Below are 26,673 nucleotides of genomic sequence, written 5' to 3'. Positions count from 1 at the left end.
ATGCGGAGGCTGGTGGGGTGATAAGTGAGGACAAGGGGGACCCTATCATGTTTCTGGGAGGGAGAAGAAGGTGTGAGGGCGGATGCGCGGGAGATGGGCCAGACACGGTTGAGGGCCCTGTCAACCACCGTGGGTGGAAAACCTCGGTTAAGGAAAAAGGAAGACATGTCAGAGGAACTGAAAGTGGCATCATCAGAACAGATGCGATGGAGGCGAAGGAACTGAGAGAATGGGATGGAGTCCTTACAGGAAGCGGGGTGTGAGGAGCTGTAGTCGAGGTAGCTGTGGGAGTCGGCAGGCTTGTAATGGATTTTGGTGGACAGTCCATCACCAGAAATTGAGACAGAGAGGTCAAGGAAGGGAAGGGAAGTGTCAGAGATGGACCATGTGAAAATGATGGAGGGGTGGAAATTGAAAGCAAAATTAATAAATTTTTCCAGGTCCAGACGAGAGCATGAAGCAGCACCGAAGTAATCATCGATGTACTGGAGAAAGAGTTGTGGGAGGGGGCCAGAGTAGGACTGGAACAAGGAATGTTCCACATGCCCCATAAAGAGACAGGCATAGCTGGGGCCCATGCGGGTACCCATAGCCACGCCTTTTATTTGGAAGAAGTGAGAGGAGTTTAAGGAGAAATTGTTCAGTGTGAGAACAAGTTCAACCAGACGGAGGAGAGTAGTGGTGGATGGGGATTGTTCGGGCCTCTGTTTGCAGAAGAAGCAGAGAGCCCTCAGACCATCCCGGTGGGGGATGGAGGTGCAGAGGGATTGGACGTCCATGGTGAAGAGGTGGCGGTTGGGGCCAGGGAACTGGAAATTGTGGATATGATGTAGGGTGTCAGAGGAATCACGGATGTAGGTGGGAAGGAACTGGACAAGGTGAGAGGGACTGGAGTCAAGATAGCAAGAAAGGAGTTCCGTGGGGCAGGAACAGGTTGACACGATTGGTCTGCTGGGACAGTCCTGTTTGTGGATTTTGGGTAGGAGGTAGAAGCGGGCCGTCCGAGGTTGGGAGACTATCAGGTTGGAAGCTGTGGAAGGAAGATCTCCAGAGGAGATGAGGTCAGTAACAGTCCTGGAAACAATGGCTTGATGTTCAGTGGTGGGGCCATGGTCCAGGGGGAGGTAGGAGGAAGTGTCTGTGAGTTGACACTCAGCCTCTGCAAGGTAGAGGTCAGTGCGCCAGACAACAACAGAACCACCCTTGTCAGCGGGTTTGATGACAATGTCAGGGTTGGACCTGAGAGAACGGAGTGCAGCAAGTTCAGAGAGAGACAGGTTAGAGTGGGTGAGAGGAGCAGAGAAATTGAGACAACTAATGTCACGCTGACAGTTCTCAATGAAAAGATCAAGAGAAGGTAAGAATCCAGAGGGAGGAGTCCAGGTGGAGGGAGAATATTGGAGGTGGGTAAAAGGATCCGTTGAATGGGGAGAGGACTCCTGCCCAAAGAAGCGAGCACGGAGACGAAGACGGCGGAAGAAGAGTTCAGCATCGTGCCGAGCCTGAAATTCATTGAGATGAGAGCGTAAGGGTATGAAACTAAGTCCTTTGCTGAGCACTGAACGTTCAGCGTCGGAGAGGGGAAGGTCAGGGGGTATGGTGAATACACGGCCAGGGCTGGGATTGGAAGACGTGATGGGGACAGAGGGACAGGCAGGGGTGGAGGGTCCTGGATGGGTGTTGGTGTTGATGAGTTGTTGGAGCTTGCCTTCCTTTGCACCGGAAAGAAAGAGACAAAGTTTCTTGTTGAGGCATAGGATGAGACGAAGAATAAAATGAAACTGGGGGTACACTACGCCCTCATCTCAATGAATTTCGGGCTCAGCACGATGTGGAACACTTCTACCGCCGCCTTCGTCTCCGTGCTCACTTCTTTGGGCAGGAGTCCTCTGCCCATTCAACGGATCCTTTTACCCACCTCCAATATTCTCCCTCCACCTGGACCCCTCCCTCTGGATTCTTACCTTCTCTTGATCTTTTCATTGAGAACTGTCGGCGTGACATTAGTCGTCTCAATTTCTCTGCGCCTCTCACCCACTCTAACATGTCTCTCTCTGAACTTGCTGCACTCCGTTCTCTCAGGTCCAACCCTGACATTGTCATCAAACCCGCTGACAAGGGTGGTTCTGTTGTTGTCTGGCGCACTGACCTCTACCTCGCAGAGGCTGAGCGTCAACTCACAGACACTTCCTCCTACCTCCCCCTGGACCATGGCCCCACCACTGAACATCAAGCCATTGTTTCCAGGCCTGTTACTGACCTCATCTCCTCTGGAGATCTTCCTTCCACAGCTTCCAACCTGATAGTCTCCCAACCTCGGACGGCCCGCTTCTACCTCCTACCCAAAATCCACAAACAGGACTGTCCCGGCAGACCGATCATGTCAGCCTGTTCCTGCCCCATGGAACTCCTTTCTTGCTATCTTGACTCCAGTCCCTCTCACCTTGTCCAGTTCCTTCCCACCTACATCCGTGATTCCTCTGACACCCTACATCATATCCACAATTTCCAGTTCCCTGGCCCCAACCGCCTCCTCTTCACCATGGACGTCCAATCCCTCTGCACCTCCATCCCCCACCGGGATGGTCTGAGGGCTCTCTGCTTCTTCTGCAAACAGAGGCCCGAACAATCCCCATCCACCACTACTCTCCTCCGTCTGGCTGAACTTGTTCTCACACTGAACAATTTCTCCTTAAACTCCTCTCACTTCTTCCAAATAAAAGGCGTGGCTATGGGTACCCGCATGGGCCCCAGCTATGCCTGTCTCTTTATGGGGCATGTGGAACATTTCTTGTTCCAGTCCTACTCTGGCCCCCTCCCACAACTCTTTCTCCAGTACATCAATGATTACTTCGGTGCTGCTTCATGCTCTCGTCTGGACCTGGAAAAATTTATTAATTTTGCTTCCAATTTCCACCCCTCCATCATTTTCACATGGTCCAACTCTGACACTTCCCTTCCCTTCCTTGACCTCTCTGTCTCAATTTCTGGTGATAGACTGTCCACCAATATCCATTACAAGCCTGCCGACTCCCACAGCTACCTCGACTACAGCTCCTCACACCCCGCTTCCTGTAAGGACTCCATCCCATTCTCTCAGTTCTTCGCCTCCATCGCATCTGTTCTGATGATGCCACTTTCAGTTCCTCTGACATGTCTTCCTTCTTCCTTAACTGAGGTTTTCCACCCATGGTGGTTGACAGGGCCCTCAACCGTGTCTGGCCCATCTCCTGCGCATTCGCCCTCACACCTTCCTCTCCCTCCCAGAAACATGATAGGGTCCCCCTTGTCCTCACTTATCACCCCACCAGCCTCCGCATTCAAAGGATCATCCTCCGCCATTTCCGCCAACTCCAGCATGATGCCACCACCAAACACATCTTCCCTTCACCCCCCCCAGGCGGCATTCCGCAGGGATCGTTCCCTCCGGGACACCCTGGTCCACTCCTCCATCACCCCCTACACCTCAACCCCCTCCCACGGCACCTTCCCATGCAACCGCAGAAGGTGCAACACCTGCCCCTTTACTTCCCCTCTCCTCACCGTCCAAGGGCTCAAACACTCCTTTCAAGTGAAGCAGCATTTCACTTGTACTTCCCTCAATTTAGTCTACTGCATTCGTTGCTCCCAATGTGGTTTCCTCTACATTGGAGAGACCAAACGCAGACTGGATGACTGCTTTGCAGAACACCTTCGGTCTGTCTGCAAGCATTACCCAGACCTCCCTGTTGCTTGCCATTTCAACACTCCACCCTGCTCTCATGCTCACATGTCCATCCTTGGCATTGTTCCAGTGAAGCTCAACGCAAACTGGAGGAACAGCACCTCATCTTCCGACTAGGCACTTTACAGCCTTCTGGTCTGAATATTGAGTTCAACAATTTTAGATCATGAGCTCTCTCCTCCATCCCCACCCCCTTTCCGATCCCCCCCTTTTTTTCCAATAATTTATATAGATTTTTCTTTTCCCACCTATTTCCATTATTTTAAAATGTATTTCCATCCATTGTTTTATCTCTACTTTTTAGCCTTTTTCGATTCCTTCACCCCAACCCACCCCCACTAGGGCTATCTGTACCTTGCCTGTCCTGCTTTCTACCCTTAATTAGCACATTCCTTAGATAATATCACCACCTTCAACGCCTCTTTGTCCCTTTGTCTATGACATCTTTTGGCTATCTCCACCTATCACTGGCCCTCTATCCAGCTTTACTTATACCACTCCCCTTAAACCAGCTTATATTTCACTTCTCTTCTATTTTTACTTAGTTCTGTTGAAGAGTCATACGGACTCGAAATATTAATTGTTTTCCTCTCCGCAGATGCTGCCAGACCTGCTGAGTTTTTCCAGGTATTTTTATTTTTGTTTTGGATTTCCAGCATCCTCAGTTTTTTGCTTTTATTCCAGAAGATGAGTTGGGGAAGAGGTTTGGGGGTGGATGAGCACTGTTGGGTGAGGGGAGGGGATGTGCACTGTCGAAAAGAGTTTGGGTTGTGCACTGTCCGGCGTGTGGGAGGGGGATGAGCACTTTCTGAGGGGAGAGGAGTAATGTGAGAAATTCATGTTATTTAAAAAATATTTTGGCGGAAAATTCTGTTATTCTGTGAAGTCAGCTGTGTGTGTATATGATTTAATTAAGCTGGGCAGAGATTAATGGGAGACAGGTTGTCTGGGGGGGTTAAAACATGGAAAGAATAGAGGCATTAGATTTGAGGTACAAGTGAACGTGTTAGATCTAACATTTGCGGTTTTAGATAAATTGAGTTTGTTTGAATATCAAAGGGAAGTCAGAAGTGTGAAGATACATGTTTGCATCTTGCAGGAGGTTCCATAGGTAAATAGAATTGGGGATATTATATTTTATTGACCCGAAAGCAAAGACAAAATAGAGACATGAGAGATTTTATAATTGGAGGGATTGGAGTTTCAAAGAAACATAAGAACAATGGAACCTGAAATGAAAGGGGAAAAAAATGTATTTTAAAGTTACAGTAGCTGGGAGCTGGAGCATTAGTGCTGGAGCTTTGAGCTACAGCTGGTGCTGAGTTGGGAGCATTCAGATCTCAGCTGGTAGAAGATGCAGTTCGAATCAGCATTCCAGTCAAGCAGAAAAATCTTAGGCTGCAAAAAGCAGTTTTGTTATAAAGTCTTGGATTTCCACAGCAAAGTGGAAGTGAGTTAGAGGTGATGTGGTATGCCTGTGTTAAAGCTGCAGCAGTTTGCCTTGAGTAATGTTACTGGATTTTTATAGTTAAACATCTATAAGAGAGTGTTGCCTGGAAAGTGTTTACATGTGGGTCTGACCAAGTAAAGAGTCTTTCTGGGGGAATGTTTTGTAAGACTAACCTTAAGAGAGCAACTGTAATCTTGTGTGCTTAAGTTTTCTTCTATTCTTGTTAATAAAACTTCTACTTTTAATTTTTAAAATCCCAAAAGTGTTACTGGACTTCTTTCTGTTGAGATCAGTTGTTGTCGTCTTGTTTTTGGAATACAAAACAAAAGGGTACGGCCTGTAAGCCAAGTTTCCCCCTGGGATTTGGTTTGTGCTGCAATTAACATAGACTGTGGTCATAACTGTAGACTCCTGTCCGAGGTACAAAAGGTGGTGAGCACTGCCTGGGCTGTGGGAGGGAGGTGAGACTCTCTGGGGTGCGGGAGAGGGGTGATCATTGTCCGTGGTAAGGGAATAGGTTGAGCACTTTCCAAGGGGGGAGGGGTGGAGTACTGTCTGGGTGCAGGAGGGGGTGAGCGCTGTCCAAGGTGCTGGAGGGTGAAAAGCACTGTCAGGAGGAAAGGTGTTGAACATTGCTTTGGGTTCTGGAGCACCTTGAAACTCCAGCTGATTTACTTAGGATGACACTGGCTTTATACCTGCTAGGAAAATCTCTAAGTAAATCCATGTCAAAACCAGGTTTCTATAGGGAAGACAACCCAAGTCAGCATGGTTCTGGCCAATCATGGAGCAACCTGGGCAGGGTAAAATTGGTAATGGGAAGTTTAAACTTCCCACTTAAGTACCAGGGATGTGAGCACGTCAGGACCTCTGAGGGTCCTGCACATATCCTTCAAGGTACCTCCGGTTTCTGACAATCTGGGCCAATAATTAGCTAGGTGTTATTTTTGCAAAGTAATTGCATCCATTATTAGTGTTTACAATGCCCCGAAACATAGGAACCAGTATGCATGGGCACAGCATAATGAGTTTCCTCATTAAGAAGATGATTGGTTTATATTGAAAACTGCCAGGGTTTTGGGATCAATGTTGGTTCAAGCATTTAGTTGTTATAATATTAAAATTAAATCTTACCACCTGACTTAACAAGCAAAGGGTAAGAACTAGCGTTACTGCAAGGTAAAGAAAAGTCAGCAGCAGTCTTACATTGACACACTAAAAGTCAATCTGATTAGCCTTTTCTTTATGGACAAAGATATTTTATAATTTGGTTATGGGATTTGTTACTAATAGTACACATTGTGAGTTCAACCCATAGATTCTCCACGTGTTAGTCTTGGCTCAGTGGTAACATTCCTGCCTCTGCTTCAGAAGATGGTTGGGTCAAGCCCCACTTCAAAGGCTTGAGTGCATAATCTCGGCTGACACTCGATTACAATACTGAGGGAGTGCTGCACTGTCTGAGGCACCATCTTTCAAATGAGGTGGTAAACTGAGACCTTGTCTGCCTCCTCAAGTGGATATAAAAAGTTCATGGCATTATTCAGATAAAGGCAGGGAAGTTCTCCCCACTGTCCTGGCCAGTATTAAACACTCAGCTGTCTTCAGTAAAACCGATTCCATGGTCATATATCTAATTGACTGTTGGGTTTCCAGCAACTGCTCAAAAGCACTTCATTGTCTAAAAGGTGCTTTGCAAAGATCTGAGATCATGCATAGCACTATATAAATATGAGTAATTTCTTTCTTTTTCTGTAATTAGCAGCTTGGAAGTTAGTGTTTTGCGATGCTAGTGGTAACAAAATCAACCCCTCTAATATTTTAAAGTTTAGTCTAGAGGGTTGCAAAGATCCTAACAGAAAGGTGAGGTACTGTTCTTCAAGCTTACACTGATCTTCATTAACCAGTGGCCTCAACAATCACTGGGGAAAGGAGGAGTTATGATTGATAAACCTGGAAGTCCCGGTTTTAACTATGTGTTACGCATGTTTCTTTTTATACAGATTCCCTGCCTGGAAGCCTGTCTGACAATTATAAGAAAAAGAGAATATAAGAAATAGGAGCAGGAGCAGGTCATTTGTCCCTTTGAGCCTGCTCTGCCATTCAGTAAGATCATGGCTGAACTTAACTCCATCTTCTAGCACTATCCCAATATGCTTTGGTTCCTCTACTGCCCAAAAACCTATCCTTCTATGTCTTGAACCACATCCATGGCTGTCTGCAATAGAGAATTCCAGAGATTCACAATCTCACCTCAATCCAAAATGGCTGACCCCTTATTCTGAGACTATGATCCAATGTTCTGAACTCCATAACCAACATCTCAGCATCTACCCTATCAAGCCCACTAAAAATTGTATATGTTTCAATGAGATCACCTTGCATTCTTTTGAAATCTGGGGAATATGGTTTTGATTTGATTTACCCAATCCCTCCTCACAGGATGATACCTGTAGGAGGATGTATATGATTAGGTTAAAGACTAGGGGGGGATATGTGGAATTAAGGGTTAACATTATAAACACCTGATACTGATGTAACTGCTGATGTAATTATGATGCAATGTCACATGACCAAGTAACAGAGATCCGGAGTGAAGTCTAAGTTCAAACTTGTGTAAAGTTCCTAAGATGCACATAGAGCTGTAAATAAATAATGGTCTTAGGGAAACAGTCAAACTCTAGTGAACTCCATCTAGACCCTGAACACAAGACAAAACAGAGTGGCAGTGGACAGCAAATAAAAGACCCAGAAAAACTCCCAAGAAAAGATTACAGACCTGACACAGATCAACAGGTTCTTGGAAGAAGGATAAGAAGAAAATTGATTGAAGCCTCACCTGAAAAACTCAGATCATCGTGGGTGCAGCAGATGCAAGCTGAGACACAGACCCAGAATGTAGACAGTAGTGAACACAGACCAGAATCTATAAGCCAGACTACTGAAGCAGCAGCAGATCCAAAGCTTAGGGTAAGCATGGAGTCTACACTGCCATTCCAGAACCATTCTGCAGTGCTCAAGGCATGCAAAAGGCTCAACACTGGGACAATTGGAGAAAGAGATTTTTCAGGTATCAAACAGCTTCAGGTTTGTACAAAAAGGAACTAAGATCAGGACAGTACTTTATGCAGTTGGAGCTATTGCTGAAGACATAATAGCGAGGCGGGAAATTGATGAGGCTTCAAGCTCTTGCGATAAAGTCCTCCTGACATTTGATTTGTATTTCAGCATTTGAAAAAATGTAATAATTGAACAAGCAAAATTTAATAAGCAGAAACAAAAATCAGGTGAACACATGGGTTCATTCATTAATGACCTGTACAGGCTAGCAGTCAAGGTTGTGACTACAGGACCCAGAGAGGCGAATTCATATGTAATTGCATAGTAGTTGTTGTCCTGGATGAAACTCTTCCAGATCTCTTGCAAATGTAAGAACATCTAACTTTCACTAAGACAGTACAAATTGCATGACAGACTGAGATCAGAAAACAAAATAGAGCGGTTGTTCATGGAGAAAGTGATGCCCCTTAGAAATGGATCAATGAGACCATTCAATATGTCAGACAGAAAAGAGAAAGCACATTAAAGCAGAAGCCCACAAAATCAGGGAAAAGCATGCCAACTACATCTTGAAATGCTCTCACTGTGGCGGGAAAACCCTGCACAAATGGGAAGAATGACCATCAGGGGGAGCAGAGTGCCACAACTGTGGGAAGTTAGGGCATTTTGAAATTGTCTGCCAATCTAAAACCCAAGAATCCCACAAGCAAAAAACAAAAATAACAAGGCCAAACCAAATACAGGAAGTGGAAGAGCCAAGTCAAAAAACAAATAACTTCCCAGGGGAAGTTATTGAAAAATAAAATAATTACTGGGGCATTAAACTAGAAGTAGACCCACACTCCACAGAGTTGAAATTAGACACAAGCACAGGTGTTTCAGTCTTATATGAAGAAGTAAAGTGACTTCAACATATCACACTACAGCCATCTTCCATCCAGTTACAAGGTCCAGGAGGGACTACACTGAAATTTATAGGTCAACACTTGGCAAGATTAAAATACAAGGGTAAATAAATCACTGAACTTTTGTACGTCATACAGAACCAAGAGTCATCATTATTAAGCAGGAACGCATGCTTACAATGGAGGCTGATCTACAAGTTGATTAAACTGCTGATGAACATTCCAATAATGTGCTAATGAATGAATTCCCAACATTATTTTCAGGCTTAGGAAAGCTGAAGATGGAATATCATGTAACCCTAAGAGCTGATGCTATGCTAATTTGCCTCTTTACACCGAGGAAAGTCCCTCATCCACTTTTAGACAAAGTCAAGAGTGAGACTGAATGCATGTTATAGCTGAGGGTTGTCTCTCCAGTAGTTATACAAACAAAGTGGTGCTCTGGAATGGTCACAGTACCAAAGCCTAATGGTTCAATTAGAATCTGTGTGGATTTGACTCAACTAAATAAATCCATGTGATCCACCCAATGACTTTAGCGGAAGAAAGTCTTGTCAAATTAGCTAAAATAGCTATTCACCAAATTAGGTGCAAACAATGGCTTTTGGCAGTTAGCTCTGGACAAAGAATCCAGATTGCAGACCACATTTATAATGCCATTCGGTCATTATTTTTTAAATAGGTTACCATTCAGAATTGCTTCTGCACCAGAGATATTCCAAAGAACAATGTCTCAGACTCTGGAAGGAGTAACATGCCAGACGAACAACATACTTGTACACGGTTCCTCGAGGGAAGAATGTGACCGTAGAGTGAGAACAGTCCTAAAAGTTCTATAAGAAGCAGGTCTGACATTGAACGAATTTGCAAAGCCAATGATTAAATTCCTAGGGCACATTGTGTAGCTTCAAGAATAACAGCTGGATCACAGAAAACCAAGGTGACTAGGGAGTTCCCACAGCCTAGGAACATAACAGAGTGGCAAACACTTCAAATCAAAATTCTCCGACAAAAAAATATGCATCAAGGTCACTTGGGGAAAATGAAATGTCAAGCAAGAACCTATGAGTCAGTCTGATGGCCAGGTATTAGTCTTTCTATAGAACGAATCTCGAATTGCCTTTCATGTGCAGTGAACAGCCAGCGGCAGAGTGAACCACTGACCCTTCACTTTTCCTTCAAGGCCATGGCAGTGCCTGGAAATGGGTTGATTTGAGTTCAAAGGCAAAGTTTTCATCATTGTCATTGTCCACTGCTCCAGATGGTTTGAAGTGAGTAGACTGCATAGCAGATACAGTCATTACATCGCTAAGAAGAATCTTCATGACACACGGCATCCTGGATTGTGGCATCAGACAGTGGTCCTCAGTTTGTTAACGAGCTTTCTACAACTTTGCACAGGAATATGGTTTCATGCGTGTGATTAGCCTGCCTAGATATCCTGAGTCAAATGGAGAAGCCGAAAGAGGAGTTTGAACATTTAAGGAATTGATGAAAAAGAACAAAGATATTAACTTAGCCCTTCTTAACTACACAACTTCACCACTAAAAAAACGGGTTCTCACCATCAGACTTGTTGATGGGAAGATGGCTGTGAGCACAACTTCCAGCTGAACAACAAAAACTGCAACCGAACATTATATTAGATCAGATGATCATGAGAGAGTTAAAAAATGTGAGGAACAATAAAGACGCAATCAAGTTTGTAACTGCAACTTCAAGCAGAGCACGAGACTTAAAATTGCTACAGCCCGGGGAGAGAATATGGAAACAGAAAGAAGGTATAATAATAGAAAGACCTCCGCAGCCGAGATCTAATAAGATTGTGACAGACCAGGGAAATATAAGGAGAAACTGAAGCTCCTTGATATCCTTGGACAGGAAGCCAATAAAAACTCGGGTTTACTATTTAGATCCAGATGGAAATAAGGAACAAGAAACAAGACAAAGCTTTACAGCCACCCAAGAGAAGGACACTCGTATCAAATGAAGAGAGATGCAGAAGGCCCTTGGCCTCAGAAAGAGATCAGAACAAGATCAGGGAGATTGGTCAAGGCACCTCAGAGACTAATTCTGTGAAGTCTGAGACTTTGTGGGTAGATAAAGGAGGATATAATTGTAATAAAGACTGGTGGGCCAGGGGGAATGAAGAATAAAGGGTTAACATCAGAAGCACCTGACACTGATGTAACTGCTGATGTAATTATGATGCAATATCACATGACCAAGTAACAGCGATCTTGAGGGAAGGAGAAGTACAATCTCGCGTAGACTTAACTGAGGTGTACATAGAGATATAAATAAATAATGTTCTTACAAACTACAGTCTTAATTAACTTTCTTAGGGAAACAGTCAAACTCTTAAGAACTCCATCTAGACCACGAACACAAGACAGAACAGTTATTACCTCCCAGGACTCAGTTTAGTGAACCTTTGTTGCACTTCCTCAAAGTCAAGCATATCTAACCTTAGGTAAGGAAACCAAAATGATGCACAGTACTCCAGGGGCAGGATTTTATGCGTCGGCGAGCGGGGACGGGGCCTGCTCGCCGACGGGTAAAATGACACGCAGTGGCATTGGGGGGAACTCCCGATGTCACCGCGTCCCATTTAAATTTTCAGGTAGGTGGGGGCGCAGCGAAATCAGCTGCGCACCTGCCGACCTGTCAATGGCCAGTTGAGGTCATTGACAGAGTCAGTTAAGTAATTAAAGGACCTGCCAGTCCAACTTTAAGGTTGGCGGGCAGGCCAGGAGCCCCTGCGCGAACTAAAAAAAGCACAAAACCTCATCCACCGGTGGGATGGGGTTTTATGTAGGTTTTTAAAAATTTCTCGGCCTTTTGGCTAAGATCAAGTGTTGCAGGGGCGACACCATGATCCTGCCAAGGCAAGGTCGGGATGGAAGGGCTACAACCAATAGAAATCCATACCGTGGGTTACCTATCACCGTCCGAGTCACGGTGAACGACAGCGAAGGAGGATCACCTATGGATCGGGACTTCTTCGCCAGGAGGATCCTGTTGAAGGCGTGCGGCTTCGAAGCTCCGGAGATCTACACCCTGCAGGACTTCCGCAAAGCTGGTTATTTCGACGTGACGTTCAAGCGGGTGGCAGACTGCGTCCAGCTCCTGAGGGTGTTCGAGGAGAAGAGAGACCTGCCGGAGATGAAGATCCTGACGGCGGAGCCGCACTTTTCTCTGCCGTTGCAACGGGAACATGTGGTGATGGTGCATGTGTACAACCCCTTCGTCCCTGTCGCCGACGTGGTCACCTTCCTCACCAGGTACTTCGATAACGTGGGGAGCGGCACCGAGATTCGAGACGACTTGGGGATCTGGACAGGCAAACGCCTGTTTAAGGTCACGCTAAAGACCGATGGTAAGGGAGCCATTTTCCACCCTCCTTCCAGTTTCGCTATCGGGGGAAACCGTGGCTACCTGGTCTACGCTGGGCAACCCAAGCATTGTCGCTCATGCGGCAAGGCTGGTCATGTGGCGGCCAACTGCAGCGCCTCCCTCTGCAAGATCTGCAAACAGGAAGGGCACCAGACAAAAGACTGCAAACAGGCCAAGTGCTGCAACCTGTGTGGCGAGGCAGGTCACCTCTACAGGACCTGCCCCAAACGCTGCCGTACTTACGCACAGGCAGCCAAAGCCGACGAGGGGGAAGCAGAAGAAATGTTTCGTGTCACTCCAACCACCAAGGCCCCCAGGGAGCTCAACGGGACAAAGGAGGACACAGAGAGAGACAAGGTGGAGAAAGAGATTGAGGCAACAGAGAGCAAATCAACGGCACTACCCCCTAAACCTCCCAGTCCTCAGGACAGCGAATCAATGGAGGAGGAGGCAGCAGTGGAAAAGCAGCAGGGGGAGTGGCGGACGGTGAAGAACAACAGAAGTAAGAAGGAGCGAAGAAGAAGCAAAGGCATTTCCCCGAGAAGCGGCAAGAGGCGTCTCCCATCCGAGATGGATGACAAGGGCAGCAGCTCTTCGGACGATGAAGTGCCAGGGCGGCACCGACAAAAGAGGCGGCAAAGCTCCAGGGCGTTGGAGGACGAGACACCCGAGCTCCAGAAAATTGGAGACAACAAGGAGACCAGCGCACCCCAACTTTGCCTGCAACCTGAGGAGGCCAGTGCACCACAGCCCCTGGAATCTGGGAGCAGTGAGGCAATCATCGCACCCCAGCTCCAGGAAGCCGGGAACAGCAACACCCCAGAGGGGGTGAGTTTTGGAGAAGCTTCTCCAGCAAAGGTCATCTCAAAACCCGCTCTCTACGTGAACCTCCAGATGCCACCTGAGCAGAACACTGCCAAGGAGATCTACCTCAGCCCATCCAAAGTGAAGGAATTTGAGCTCACTACGGGTATGAAGGAGCAGACTAAAGGTCTGGGACTCTCAGAGACAGTGGGTTTGGTAGGAGAATAAATGCTTTAAAATGGGTTTAAAGATTGTATCCATAAATGTGCGTAGCATTAAATCTACTACGCGATGTGTTGCGACCTTGGACTACCTAGCCAAGGTCAAAGCTGACCTGTTGTTTCTGCAGGAGTGTGCGATACCGCACCTCAGCTCCTACAGGCAATGGTCACGATGGTGGTCCCATGGGCCATCGATCTGGTCGGGCGGAAATGACTCTCGTTCCTCCGGCCTGGGTATTCTGCTGCGGGGAGGCAACTTCACCGTCTCCGAGGTTAAGGAGGTGGTGAGCGGGTGACTCCTCGTAGCAGACGTAATGTACAAGAACGCTCCACTCCGGTTAATTAACGTGTATGGCCCGGCACAAGGGGCTGAGCGGCTGGAGGTTTTTCAGCAGCTCCCACTGCTGCTGGCGACCTCCAGGCCGGTCATTCTGGGCGGTGACTTCAACTGCATCATCGATGCGGCTGGACGATCCAGCAGGGCCGGCAGCAGATTGGACGCTATGTCCAGATCCCTGATGGAAACAGTTAAGGATGCCAAGCTGCACGACGTCTTCAGCAACCCTGCAGACGGAGCGCAGCGTAGATACACCTGGTCGCGGCCAGACGGGTCCATTCGTTCCAGGATAGACTTCCTGTTTGTGTCCCGTGCATTCACAGTCAGATCCACCGAGGTCAAGCCGGTGTTCTTCTCTGACCACTGCCTCCTACTGGCGGACTGCCACTTGGAGAAGGACCTGAGGGTGGGCAGGGGGGCATGGAAGCTAAATGTGCAACTGCTGACCCCAGAGAACATTGAGGAGCTCAAGAGGGATTACAAAGGTTGGAGAACTGTGAAACCCCTCTTTGAGTCCCTGACACACTGGTGGGAAGTGATCAAGGGAAACATCAAGAGCTTTTTCATCCTCAAAGACACCCAGAAAGCTAGAAAGGAACAGAGGGAAATGTCCCGACTCCAGAAAAACATGCAGAATCTGCTGCGGCTGCAGTCGATGGGGATCGATGTCAAGGAGGAGCTCCAAGAGGTGAAGAGCCAGCAAGCCTCACACTTTGCCTCGGAGGCCTCCAAGATCATCTTCCGTTCCAGAGTCCGCTCCGTGGAGCAGGATGAGACGTGCTCACGTTTCTTCTTCCAAAAGGTACACAGAGAGAGCTCTGTGATCAGCAGCCTGAAGGAAGAAGACGGCTCAGTAAAGTCATCACGGTCCGACATTTTGAGGATCAGCAAATCCTTTTATGCCGGATTGTATGACGTGAAGCCCACGGACAGCACGGCCTCCCAGTCCTTCCTGTCCTCTATCACGGAGGTCTTAGACGACAGTACGCGGGAGAGCCTGGACAAACCGCTAACTCCTGACGAACTGACTAAGGCCCTTGAGTCCTTCGAGAAGAGTAAAACTCCCGGAAGCGACGGCTTGCCGGCGGAGTTGTATTCGGCTCTGTGGGACTTGATCGGCCCAGACCTGCTAGAAGTGTACGAGAGTATGCTCCTGGCCGGTAGTATGTCAGAGTCCATGAGGAAAGGCATCATCACCCTCATCTACAAGCACAAGGGGGAAAGGGAGGAAATTAGAAATTGGCGACCCATTTCACTGTTGAATGTGGACTATAAGATCCTGTCCAAGGTCATCGCCAATCGGGTCAAATCCGCTCTGGAATTGGTGATTCACCCTGACCAGACCTGCTCTGTGCCAGGCAGGAAGATCTCTGACAGCCTCGCGCTGCTCAGGGATACGATTGCCTATGTACAGGACAGGGGTGTGGATACCTGTCTCATCAGCTTGGATCAGGAGAAGGCCTTTGACAGAATATCGCACACCTACATGGGGGATGTGCTCTCCAAAATGGGGTTTGGGGAGGGAATTCGAAATTGGATCCAACTGCTCTACACTAACATCAGTAGCGCAGTCTCAATCAATGGGTGGGAAACAGATAGCTTTCCGATTAAATCTGGAGTCAGGCAGGGCTGTCCTCTCTCGCCTGTTCTTTTCGTGTGTTGCATAGAACGCTTTGCCGAGTCCATCAGGAAGGATCCGGGCATAAGAGGAGTGACGATCCCAGGCAGTGGAGGCACTCAGGTAAAAGCCTCCCTGTACATGGACGACGTCGCCGTCTTCTGCTCGGATCCGCTGTCGGTGCGCAGACTGATGCACATCTGCGACCAGTTCGAACTGGCCTCAGGAGCCAAGGTAAATCGTGGGAAGAGCGAGGCCATGTTCTTTGGGAACTGGGCTGACCGATCCTTTGTCCCCTTCACTGTCAGGGCTGACGGCCTGAAGGTGCTGGGGATATGGTTCGGAGGGACCAGGGCATGCGTTAGAAACTGGAAGGAGCGAGTGGCTATGGTGAAAAGGAAACTGGGCATGTGGGAGCGACGCTCCCTCTCCATTGCGGGTAAGAACCTGGTCATCAGGTGTGAGGCACTCTCGCTGTTGCTGTACGTGGCGCAGGTCTGGCCCATTCCAGACTCCTGCGCGATGGCGATCACTCGAGCCATCTTCCGCTTTATCTGGAGGTCGAAAATGGATCGTGTCCGCAGGGACGCGATGTACAAGCCTCTAGATAAAGGGGGAAAAAACGTGCCCAACATCGCCCTCATACTGATGGCCACCTTTGTGTGTGGCTGCATCAAGCGGTGCGTAGACCCTCAGTACGCAAACACCAAGTGTCACTACGTGCTGAGGTTCTACCTGTCCCCGGTGTTGCGAAGGATGGGTCTGGCCACGCTGCCGCGGAACGCTCCAAGTAGTTGGACCGTGCCGTACCACCTGTCCCTGGTGGAAAAATTTATGCAGAAAAACACCTTTGACCACAAGTCCATCAGGCAGTGGTCAGCACGTAACGTCCTAGAGGCCCTGAGGGAAAAGGAGAGGGTGGACCCTGTGGGATGGTTCCCCGAGCAGACTGTCAAAGTCATTTGGCAGAATGCCTCATCGCCAGAACTTTCCAACAAGCACCAGGACGTGGCTTGGCTGGTGGTGAGAAAGGCCCTCCCCGTCAGATCCTTCCTACATGCCAGGAGTCTCACCCCCTCTGCACGTTGCCCTCGAGGTGGCTGTGGTGGGGAAGAGACCATTGGTCACCTCCTTGTGGATTGTGCCTTTGCAAAGAAAGTCTGGAGAGAGATGCAGTGGTTGCTGTCGAGGTTCATCCCGAGCAGTTCTGTGACACAGGACTCTGTGCTCTACGGGCTGTTCCCAGGGACACACATCAATACAAACATCAACTGCAGCTGGAGGATCATCAACTCGGTGAAAGACGCGCTTTGGTCTGCCCGAAACTTGTTGGTCTTCCAGCACAAAGAGTTGTCCCCGACCGATTGTTGCGGACTGGCACAATCCAAAGTCCAGGACTACGTGCTGAGGGACGCACTAAAGCTTGGGGCAGCTGCCGCAAAGGCGCAATGGGGAAGGATTGCTGTCTAAGACCTTTCTACCACAGCGCACCGAGAGACTGGGAACTGTTTAGAGCCCCTCGGGCTGTACAGCTCAAAATGAAAGGCTGTAAATGATTGTAATATTGTTTGTACTGATGCACCTGGTGATACATTTTGTAAAAGTTTAACCGGATTGTACCTTTGTAATGGTGTTTTTGAAATGGTTTGGAATGTGATTGAAGATATTTTATGAATAAAGTATATTTTTGCAAAAAAAAAAGTTTTTAAAAATTTTAATAAAGTTTTTGTGAAAATTATGGACATGTCCCAACTCATGTGACATTGTCACATGAGGCGACATGTTAGAGAAATTTTACTTTTCTATTTTTAGGTTTTTTACATTTTGAGCTGATCTCCCTGAGGCAGCACTTAGGCTCAGAGAGATGAGTGCAAGTGCGCGAAAGAGCGCACTCTCGATTTTGGGATTCCACCTCCGCCCGCACAGGAAGCGCATAGCGCCTCTGTGCAGACATCATGCTGGGCGAGTCTTAATTGGTCCGCCCACGTAAAATGGCGCTGTGCCCCCAATTGGGGGGCGCCAATCGGAAGTGCGCTTGTGCGCACCCACCCTTCAACTTTGCCCCCAACGGGGGGAAAATTCAGCCCCAGGTGTGGCCTCACCAAGGCCTATACAATGATGGTAAGACTTCTTCACTCATACTCTAGCCCCTTTATGGCAAAATGCTAACATAGCATTTGTCTTCCAAATTGCTTGCTGTGCCTGCATGTTAACTTCTGTGATTTGTGTACAAGGACACCCAGGGCCCTCTGGATACCAACATTTTTCACGGTTTAGAAAATATTCTGCTTTTCTATTTTTCCCATCAAAATAGGCAGCTTCACACTTCTCGATATTATCTTCTATCAACTGGGTGGAAACATCCTGCGAAACAAAGCTATAACCCAGGAGAAGGTGGGTTTAGTGGAAGTTGGGTTGGGGGGAGGAGGCGTGTGGCTTGGGTAGAGCATGGTTGGGAGAGTTGAGGGTGTTTGTCTGGGATCGGTGAGAGATCAGAGGGAAGTTGAAGATTGGTGACGCAAAGATGGGCAGGGGGATTAGTAATTCCAATTTACATCCTCCCCAAAACCCAGGAATTCCAGAATTGATCTATTCTGAAATGTGTAATGGCCCAGAATGAGTCGTGACTCTGTATATTTGGCAAACTTTGGCCTCTGCAGGCAGGTCTCTTTACTTTGTCCTGTTACAATTATTTAGATTAGCTAATCTTCATTTTTTTGATCAGGTCAACCTCCTCCTCTGTAAATTTAGATTGTTTAAAGTTCTCTTCTCTGTGCTGCTAAGTTCACCTTTTGTGTGCTTTTTAAATGACAGTTTACATGAAGTAACTTCAAAGGAGGAAATAAAGATTACCTTAATCATCCTGCTTCTCTTTTACACACACACAAATATTTACTTGTATGCCACTATAAAGAAGGATTTTGCCTAAAGCATTAATCTACCTTTTCTCTCCACAGATGTTGACTGTTGTGATGAATATTTCAGATATTTTTCTATTCTTTTTCAGTATATGGGTGTCGCTGTTGCCCATCCTTAGTTGCCCCTACAAAGGTGGTGGTGCACTGCCTCCTAGAACCACAGTCCATGTGTTGCGGGGGCAGGGGAGGGGTGGGCGGAGGTGGAGTTCGAGAATTTTGACCCAGTGCGAGTGAAAGAGTGGCGATATAGTCCCAAATCAGGATGGTGTGTGGCTTGGAGGGGAACTTGCAATTGATGGTATTCCTTTGCATCTGCTTGCTTTGTCCTTCTAGGTGGTAGAGGTGGAGGGTTTGGAAAGTGCTGTCTAAGAAACTTTGATGATGCCGCAGTGCACCTTGTCAATTGTACACATATTGTTGCCACTGTGCATCGATGGTGGAGGGAGTAAATGTTTAAGGTGGTAGATGGGATGTCAAGCAAGTGGGCTGCTTTGTCTTGGATAGTGTTGAGCTTCCTGAGTGTTTTTTGAGCTGCACTCATCCAGGCAAGTGGAGAGTATTTCATCACACCCATGCCTTATAGGTGGCGGACAGGCATTGGAGAGTTAGGAGGTGAGTTACTCTCTGCAGAATTCCCAGCCTCCGACCTGCTCTTGCATCCACAATATTTATATTGCTGGTCTTGTTCAGTTTCTGGTCAATGGTAAACCCCAGGACATTGATAGTGAGGGATTCAGTAATGGTAATGCCATTGAATGTCAAGGGTGATGGTTAGATTCTCTCTTGTTGGAGATGGTCATTGCCTGACACTTAAGTAGCGTGAATATTACTTGCCACTTGTCAGCCCAAGCCTGGATATTGTCCAGGTCTTGCTGCATTTGAACATGGACTGCTTCAGTATCTGAGGAATCGCAAATGGTGCTGAACATTGTACAATCATTGGCGAACATCCCCACTTCTCATCTTATGATAGAGGGAAGATCATTGATGAAGCAGCTGAAGATGGTTGGGCCAAGGACGCTACCCTGAGGAACTCCTGCAGCGATGTCCTGGAGCTGAGATGACTGACCTCCAACAACCACAACCATCTTCCTTTGTGCTAGGTATGACTCCAACGAGCAGAGAGTTTCCCCCCTGATTCCCATTGACTCCAGTTTTTCTAGGGCTCCTTAATGCCACACTCAGTCAAGTGTGGCCTTGCTGTCAAGGGCAGTCACCCTCACCTCACCTCTTGAGTTCAGTTCCTTTGTCCATGTTTGAACCAAGGCTGTAATGAGGTCAGGAGTTGAGTGGCCCTGGCAGAACACAAACTGGGCGTCAGTGAGCAAGTTATTGCCAAGTAAATTCCACTTGATAGCACTGTTGATGACACCTTTCATCACTTTACTGATGATTGAGAGTAGACTGATGGGGTGGAAATTGGCTGAGGTTGATTTGTCCTGCTTTTTGTGTACAGGACATATCTGGGCAATTTTACACATTGCTGGGTAGATGCCATAGTTGTAGCTGTACTGGAACAGTTTGGCTAGGGGCGCGGCAAGCTGTGGAGCACAAGTCTTCAGTACTATTGCTGGAATATTGTCAGGGCCCATAGCCTTTGCAGTAGCCAGTGCCTTCAGCCGTTCATGATATCGCATGGAGTGAATTGAATTGGCTGAAGACTGGCATCTGTGATGCTCGGGGCCTTCAGAGGAGGCCGAGATGAATCATCCACTCAGCATTTCTGGCTGAAGATTGTAGCAAATGCTTCAGCCTTATCTTTTGCACTGATCTGCTGGGCTCCTCCATCATTGAGGTTGGGATATTTGTGGAGCCTCCTACTCCAGTGAGTTGTTTAATTGTCCACCACCATTCACAGCTGAATGTGGCAGGACTGCAGAGCTTAGATTTGATCCGTTGGTTGTGGAATCGCTTAGCTCTGCCTATCACTTGCTTCTTATGCTGTTTGGCACACAAGTAGTCCCGTCTTGTAGCTTCACCAGGTTGAAACCTCATTGTTAGGTATATCTGGTGCTGCTCCTGGCATGCCCTCCTGCACTTTTCATTGACCAGGGTTGATCCCCTGGCTTGGTGGTAATGGTAGAGTGGGAGAAATGCCAGGCCATGAGGTTACAGACTCTGGTTGAGTACAATTCTGCTGCTGCTGATGACTGCAGTACCTCATGGTTGCCCAGTCTTGAGTTGCTAGATCTGTTCAAAACCTATCCCATTTAGCACAGTGGTAGCACCACACAACATGATGGAGGATATCCTCAATGTGAAGATGGGACTTCATCTCCACAAGGACCATGTGGTGGTCTGAGGAGTCACAAATGATTCTGAACATTGTGAAATCATCAGCGAACATACCCACTTCTGACATTATTTGGAGGGAAAGTCATTGACAAAGTAGCTGAAGATAGTTAGGCCTGGGACACTGTCGTGTTATTATAATGATGTAATACCTTGAGCTTACTTATTGTATAAGGCAAAAGGCAGCAATCATTCACCACGGATTGGATAAACACATTGTGTGTTCGTTTATTAAGGCTAGGTACAGGAGAAGTTATACATAGGTATAAGTTTGAAGACATCAGTGCTATGTGTGTGCTCTGCCCAAAGCAAAACTGAAACTAAGACTGGACCATATGACACGTTTTCCTTCTAGTGATGCCATGCTGATATCCCCTTTTTTAAAATATACTTTACCCACTTCTAAAGAAGTATAACTATTTACAGTACACGTCATGTTTAGTTATCATTACATAAGTCCATAGAACTGATGAATCCATGCGCCTCTAAAGCATAAAGATAAAGCATGAAGATAGTATGGCCAGATCTTGTCATGGTAACCTTCTCTGGATGAGTCTTTCATTGCTCACAGTGATCTGTGGGATTGTCATTTTTGGATGTTGTTCCCGGTTGCATTTGGGATCTTGTCCTAGATGCAATAGGACTGTATGGTGGTTGAGGAGCTGGAATGGATCTGATTTGTCCTTGGTTATGCCTTTGTGTGTAATAACTTCATAGGACCACGGTTCTGAACAAACCCTTGTCACCTCAGAGTCGCCAGTTGGGACAATAAGTTCACATCCAAGATTCCACAGAAGGTGGAATGTGACATTCCACCTTCTGTGGGATCTTGGATGTGAACTTATTGTCCTAACTGTAAACTTGGCGACTCTGTACCTCCATTTTTATGGAGCACGATGGTCATCTTTTCTTGTAGTTTTAAAAGTTGCTCTCTAGTTTTTGAGAGTGTAGAATGGATAAGGGTAGGTAAATTAGTACGCACTGGTCTGCCAAACATGAGCTCTGCAGTGATGGAATAATTGCACATAAAGGTGTCACTCTCAGATGTAACATTGCAATATGTACCATTGCAATCTGCTTGATCTGTCTACATCTGAGAATTAAAGATTTCACTGTGCGAATCATTCATTCAGCTAGGCCGTTAGATCAAGGGTAACGAGGAGAAGGAGTAGTGTGATCAATATCCCACATCTCACACATATCCTGAAATGGCTTATCAATAAATTGCAGACCATTATCCATAACGATCTCTCTAGGCACACCAAATAAACTGAAAATAACACTTAGATTGTGTGCGACAGTTGGGCAATTGTCGAATAATGGGGTATTTGGTAAAGTAGGTGGTGGGGAGCCATCTTCTTAACCGCTGCAGTCCACGTTGTGTAGGTTCACCCACAGTGTTATCAGGGAGGGAGTTCCAGGATTTTGACCCAGCGACAGAGAAGGAATAGTGGTATAGTTCCAACTTAGGAAAGGTGTGAATCGAATTGGCTGAATACTGGCATCTGCGATGCTGGAGACCTCAGGAGGGGACCGAGATGGATTATCACTAATTGGTACTTTTGGCTGAACATGGTTGCAAATGCCTCATCTATTGCGCTGATGTGCTGGGCTCCCCCATCATCGAGCATATCGATATTTTAGGGTAATTTTAACTCCGGGCATTTTAAAGGAGGGAAGCCCTGCAGAGAATTAAATGCAAAGCTCGGGCCATTTTAACACAAAGACCTCATTAGCATGTGACTCGGTTGCCTCCTCAAAACCAGTGGGAATTAAATTAGGGTTGGCAACAGAAACCTGAGGAGTGAGGGGAAGGTGTGGTGGGTGGCGAGGGTTGACAGGAAAGGGAAGTGCTGGGAGGAAACAGCAAGCCTGAGCTGGGGCTGGAAAGACCCAAGACTCAGAGAAGCACTCCTGTTCTTTCTATGCCACAAGCTGTCCTCAGAAAAGTTAAACAGAGCGTGCACTTGGTGGGCTGCACTTCAAGAGGAACACGGAGGTGAGTGCACAGTAACATTTCTCAGTGCTTGCGAGGGATGCCTGTTGGACTTCAAGGTTGAGGCACATTGTAGGTGGGGAGTAAGGGCTGCCCTGCGGTTGAGATAAGTTAGGGAGGTGGGGCAAGGGCTGCCCTGCCATTGATGGTGGTGCATAAGCACGTGCAGGGTGGGTGTGAGGGAAGCAGCCATGCATTAGGGAAACCTTATATAAAATGACCATTCCTCCACAGCTGAAACAGTTCAGATGCAGCCACATTGACATGCTTGGAGTTGGACATCTATCTGCCCACTTAAGCTACGCAGAGGCATGGAATTGCCATCAAATGCTCCAGAGCTTTTAACCCCTCAGGCACAGGCTACAAGCTAATGCAGCCTTGCAGTGCAGGTTAGGAGAATGCCTGCGCCTGAGCTGAGAGCACAGTGGGAAGTCCAGAGGGCAAAGTTGCCTCCAATCGCTTAGGTGGAGTATTTTTAGATATATAAAGGATAAGAGAGAGGTAAAAGTGGACATTGGGCCACTGGAAAATGACACTGGAGAAGTAGTAGTGGGGAACAAAGAAATGGCAGAGGAACTGAATAGGTACTTTGCGTCAGTCTTCACAGTGGAAGACACGAGTGACATCCCCAAAGTTCAAGAGAGTCAGGGGGCAGAGGTGAGTATGGTGGCCATTACCAAGGAGAAGGTGCTAGGAAAACTGAAAGGTCTGAAGGTTGATAAATCACCTGGACCAGATGGATTACACCCCAGAGTTCTGAAGGAAATAGCTAAAGAGATAGTGGAGGCGTTAGTGGTGATCTTTCAGTAATCACTCAGGGAGGGTCCCAGAGGACTGGAAAATCGCTAATGTAACCCCCCGTTTAAGAAGGGAGCGAGGCAAAAGACGGGAAATTACTGGCCGGTTAGCCTGACCTCAGTCATTGGTAAGATTTTAGAGTCCATTATTAAGGATGAAATTTCAGAATACTTGGAAGTGCATGGTAAAATAGGGCAAAGTCAGCATGGTTTCATCAAGGGGAGGTCATGCCTGACAAATCTGTTAGAATTCTTTGAGGAGGTAACGAGTAGGTTAGACAAAGGAGAGCCAATGGATGTTATCTACTTGGATATCCAGAAGGCCTTTGACAAGGTGCCGCACAGGAGGCTGCTCAGTAAGATAAGAGCCCATGGTGTTAGAGGCAAGATACTAGCATGGATAGAAGATTGGCTGTCTGGCAGGAGGCAGAGAGTGTGGATAAGGGGGTCCTTCTCAGAATGGCAGCCGGTGACTAGTGGAGTTCCGCAGGGGTCAGTGTTGGGACCACAACTTTTCACTTTATACATTAATGATCTAGATGAAGGAACTGAGGGCACCCTGGCTAAGTTTGCAGATAATACAAAGATAGGTGGAGGGACAGGTAGCATTGAGGAGGCGGGGAGGCTGCAGAAGGATTTGGACAGGTTAGGAGAATGGGCAAAGAAGTGGCAGATGGAATACAACGTGGGGAAGTGTGAGGTCATGCACTTTGGTAGGAAGGATAGAGGCATAGACTATTTTCTAAATGGGGAGAGAATTCAGAAATCTGGAGTGCAAAGGGACTTGGGAATCCTAGTCCAGGATTCTCTTAAGGTTAACTTGCAGGTTGAGTCGATAGTTAGGAAGTCAAATGCAATGTTGGCATTTATTTCGAGAGGACTAGAATATAAAAGCAGGGATGTGCTGCTAAGGCTTTATAAGACTCTGGTCAGACCACATTTAGAATATTGTGAGCAATTTTGGGCCCTGTATCTCAGGAAGGATGTGCTGGCCCTGGAGAGGGTCCAGAGGAGGTTCACAAGAATGGTTCCAGGTTTGAAAGGCTTAACATATGAGGAACATATGAGGACTCTGGGTCTATACTCGATGGAGTTTAGAAGGATGAGGGGGGATCTGATTGAAACTTACAGAATACTGAAAGGCCTGGATAGAGTGGACGTGGGGAAGATGTTTCCATTAGTAGGAGAGACTAGGACCCGAGGGCACAGCCTCAGAGTAAAGGGAAGACCTTTTAGAACAGAGATGAGGAGAAACTTCTTTAGCCAGAGAGTGGTGAATCTATGGAAATCATTGCCACAGGAGGCTGTGGGGGCCAGGTCATTGAGTGTATTTAAGACCGAGATGGATAGGTTCTTGATTTTAAGGGGATCGAAGGTTACGGGGAGAAGGCAGGAGAATGGGGTTGAGAAACTTATCAGCCATGATTGAATGGCGGAGCAGACTCGATGGGCCGAATGGCCTAATTTCTGCTCCTATGTCTTATGGGCCCTGGACTGAGACATCTGTCTTTATCTTGTGCAGAAAGGTTTCACATCTGAGTGACACAAACACTGCTCATCAGAACAAGGAGCAGGGAGACATTCTTGGGAGTTTACTGACAATAGTGAACACTATGTTCAAGTGATTAATGCCTGTGCTCAGGCTGTGCAACCACATCATCTTAACCCTTCTAACCCTGCTGCTACGTCTTGGTAGAGGTGGAGGCAGCCTGCTGACTGCTACACCCTGCCTGTGATGTCCTTGGTGGTGTCCTCTGAGGGGCTGACACCTGGAGGGCCCCGACCTGCTTTTGGAGTCGTGCTCTGTGGCAGTGGCACCCTCTTCAGCCTGTGGAGCTGGAGTTGCTGAGGTCACAGGAAGAAGGGATTCGGATGGGTCAGACAATCCTGGAGTCATCTGGCTGATGGCCCCGGTGGGGGGGGTACACCTGCTGATCCTCCCCGCTATGGGTGCTCAAGGCCCCTGGCTGACTCCTTCAGGAGAAGGGGTAGCTGGAGTGAGATTGGGCTGCCCTGCACCCTTCTTGCATACACACTGTTGGAGGCCAACTATGGTGTCAGCGATGGAGTTCAGCCCACGCAGCAGTACGGGGGTGGTCCCCTGGACCAAGGTCTCCATGGCAGCCACCATCCTACCAGTGTTGACCTCAGTGCATTGGCATGCCGGTGCTATCATCTCAGCCTGAAGGCAGACGGACTCCTCCATCTGGGGGGGTGTAGCGGACATACCTTCCTGATGTTCCCAAGTTTGCCTTTGCAGCTCCAGCAACTGTGACATGACCAAGTCCAGAGACTTGTCACCTGATTCGGACTCGGGAGATTTCTGGCCTCCAGCAGTCCTCTGAGTGTCAGACACCTGGGAAGTCACTGCCGCCGCCTGCTGTGGATCAGACAGTGCGACACTCACCAGATTGTGATCCCGAGGCTACTCTAAATCTAGATGCCCCCGAGGTGTGTGCCTCTGTACTGGTGGACGGTGTGGGTGAGCACTGTGACGGGACTTCAGTGAGAGTACCTCCAGATTCCTCCTCAGAGAGTTCTTCCAAACTTGATTAGAGGCCCTGGATCATGGATTCTGTCACTTGTTTCCTGGATGCCCCTGCAAAAGCAAGCAGAGACAATTAGTGCATGGCAGGGGACTGTGGAACAGGACACATCTCTCACAGCATGGTTGTCTGATGATGTTGCACTGCTGGACCCTCACTTGGTAGAGAACCGCCGACCTCACTATCAGCACAGGACTGGTCCAGATCCTTGCCGGCCAGCTGGTTGGCTGCATTTTCAAAGTCGATGAGGACCTTGATTTCAGGCATTCCTCCACCAGTCTGTGACCTCTCTCGGTTGTTGTGTGCCAGCTTGTCCTGCATAAATATGGAGAGAGTGTAAGTAGGATGCATGTCAGGCTAGATGATAAGTATGCCCGGCATGTGTGGGTGGTGAGGTGGCCCCATGGATGGGATGCGGGCAATGAAGGTGTGTGTGGGAGAGTGAATGGTGATGTCCCATGAGTTGGCAGTGAGCGAGATCCCTGTGGGTGTGTGATGGGTTTGTGGGTGTGTGATGTGTTTGTGAGTGTGTGAGTTAAGAGTGATGAGAAGAGTGATTTACCCTGGCGGAACGGAAGAGATTATTCGTCTTTTTTCGGCACTGGGTGG

The sequence above is a fragment of the Cetorhinus maximus genome, chromosome 16, assembly GCF_964194155.1.
Source record: "Cetorhinus maximus chromosome 16, sCetMax3.hap1.1, whole genome shotgun sequence".
NCBI lineage: Eukaryota > Metazoa > Chordata > Chondrichthyes > Lamniformes > Cetorhinidae > Cetorhinus > Cetorhinus maximus.
The sequence above is the reverse complement of the archived record's forward strand: the minus strand, read 5'-3'. Positions refer to the sequence as shown.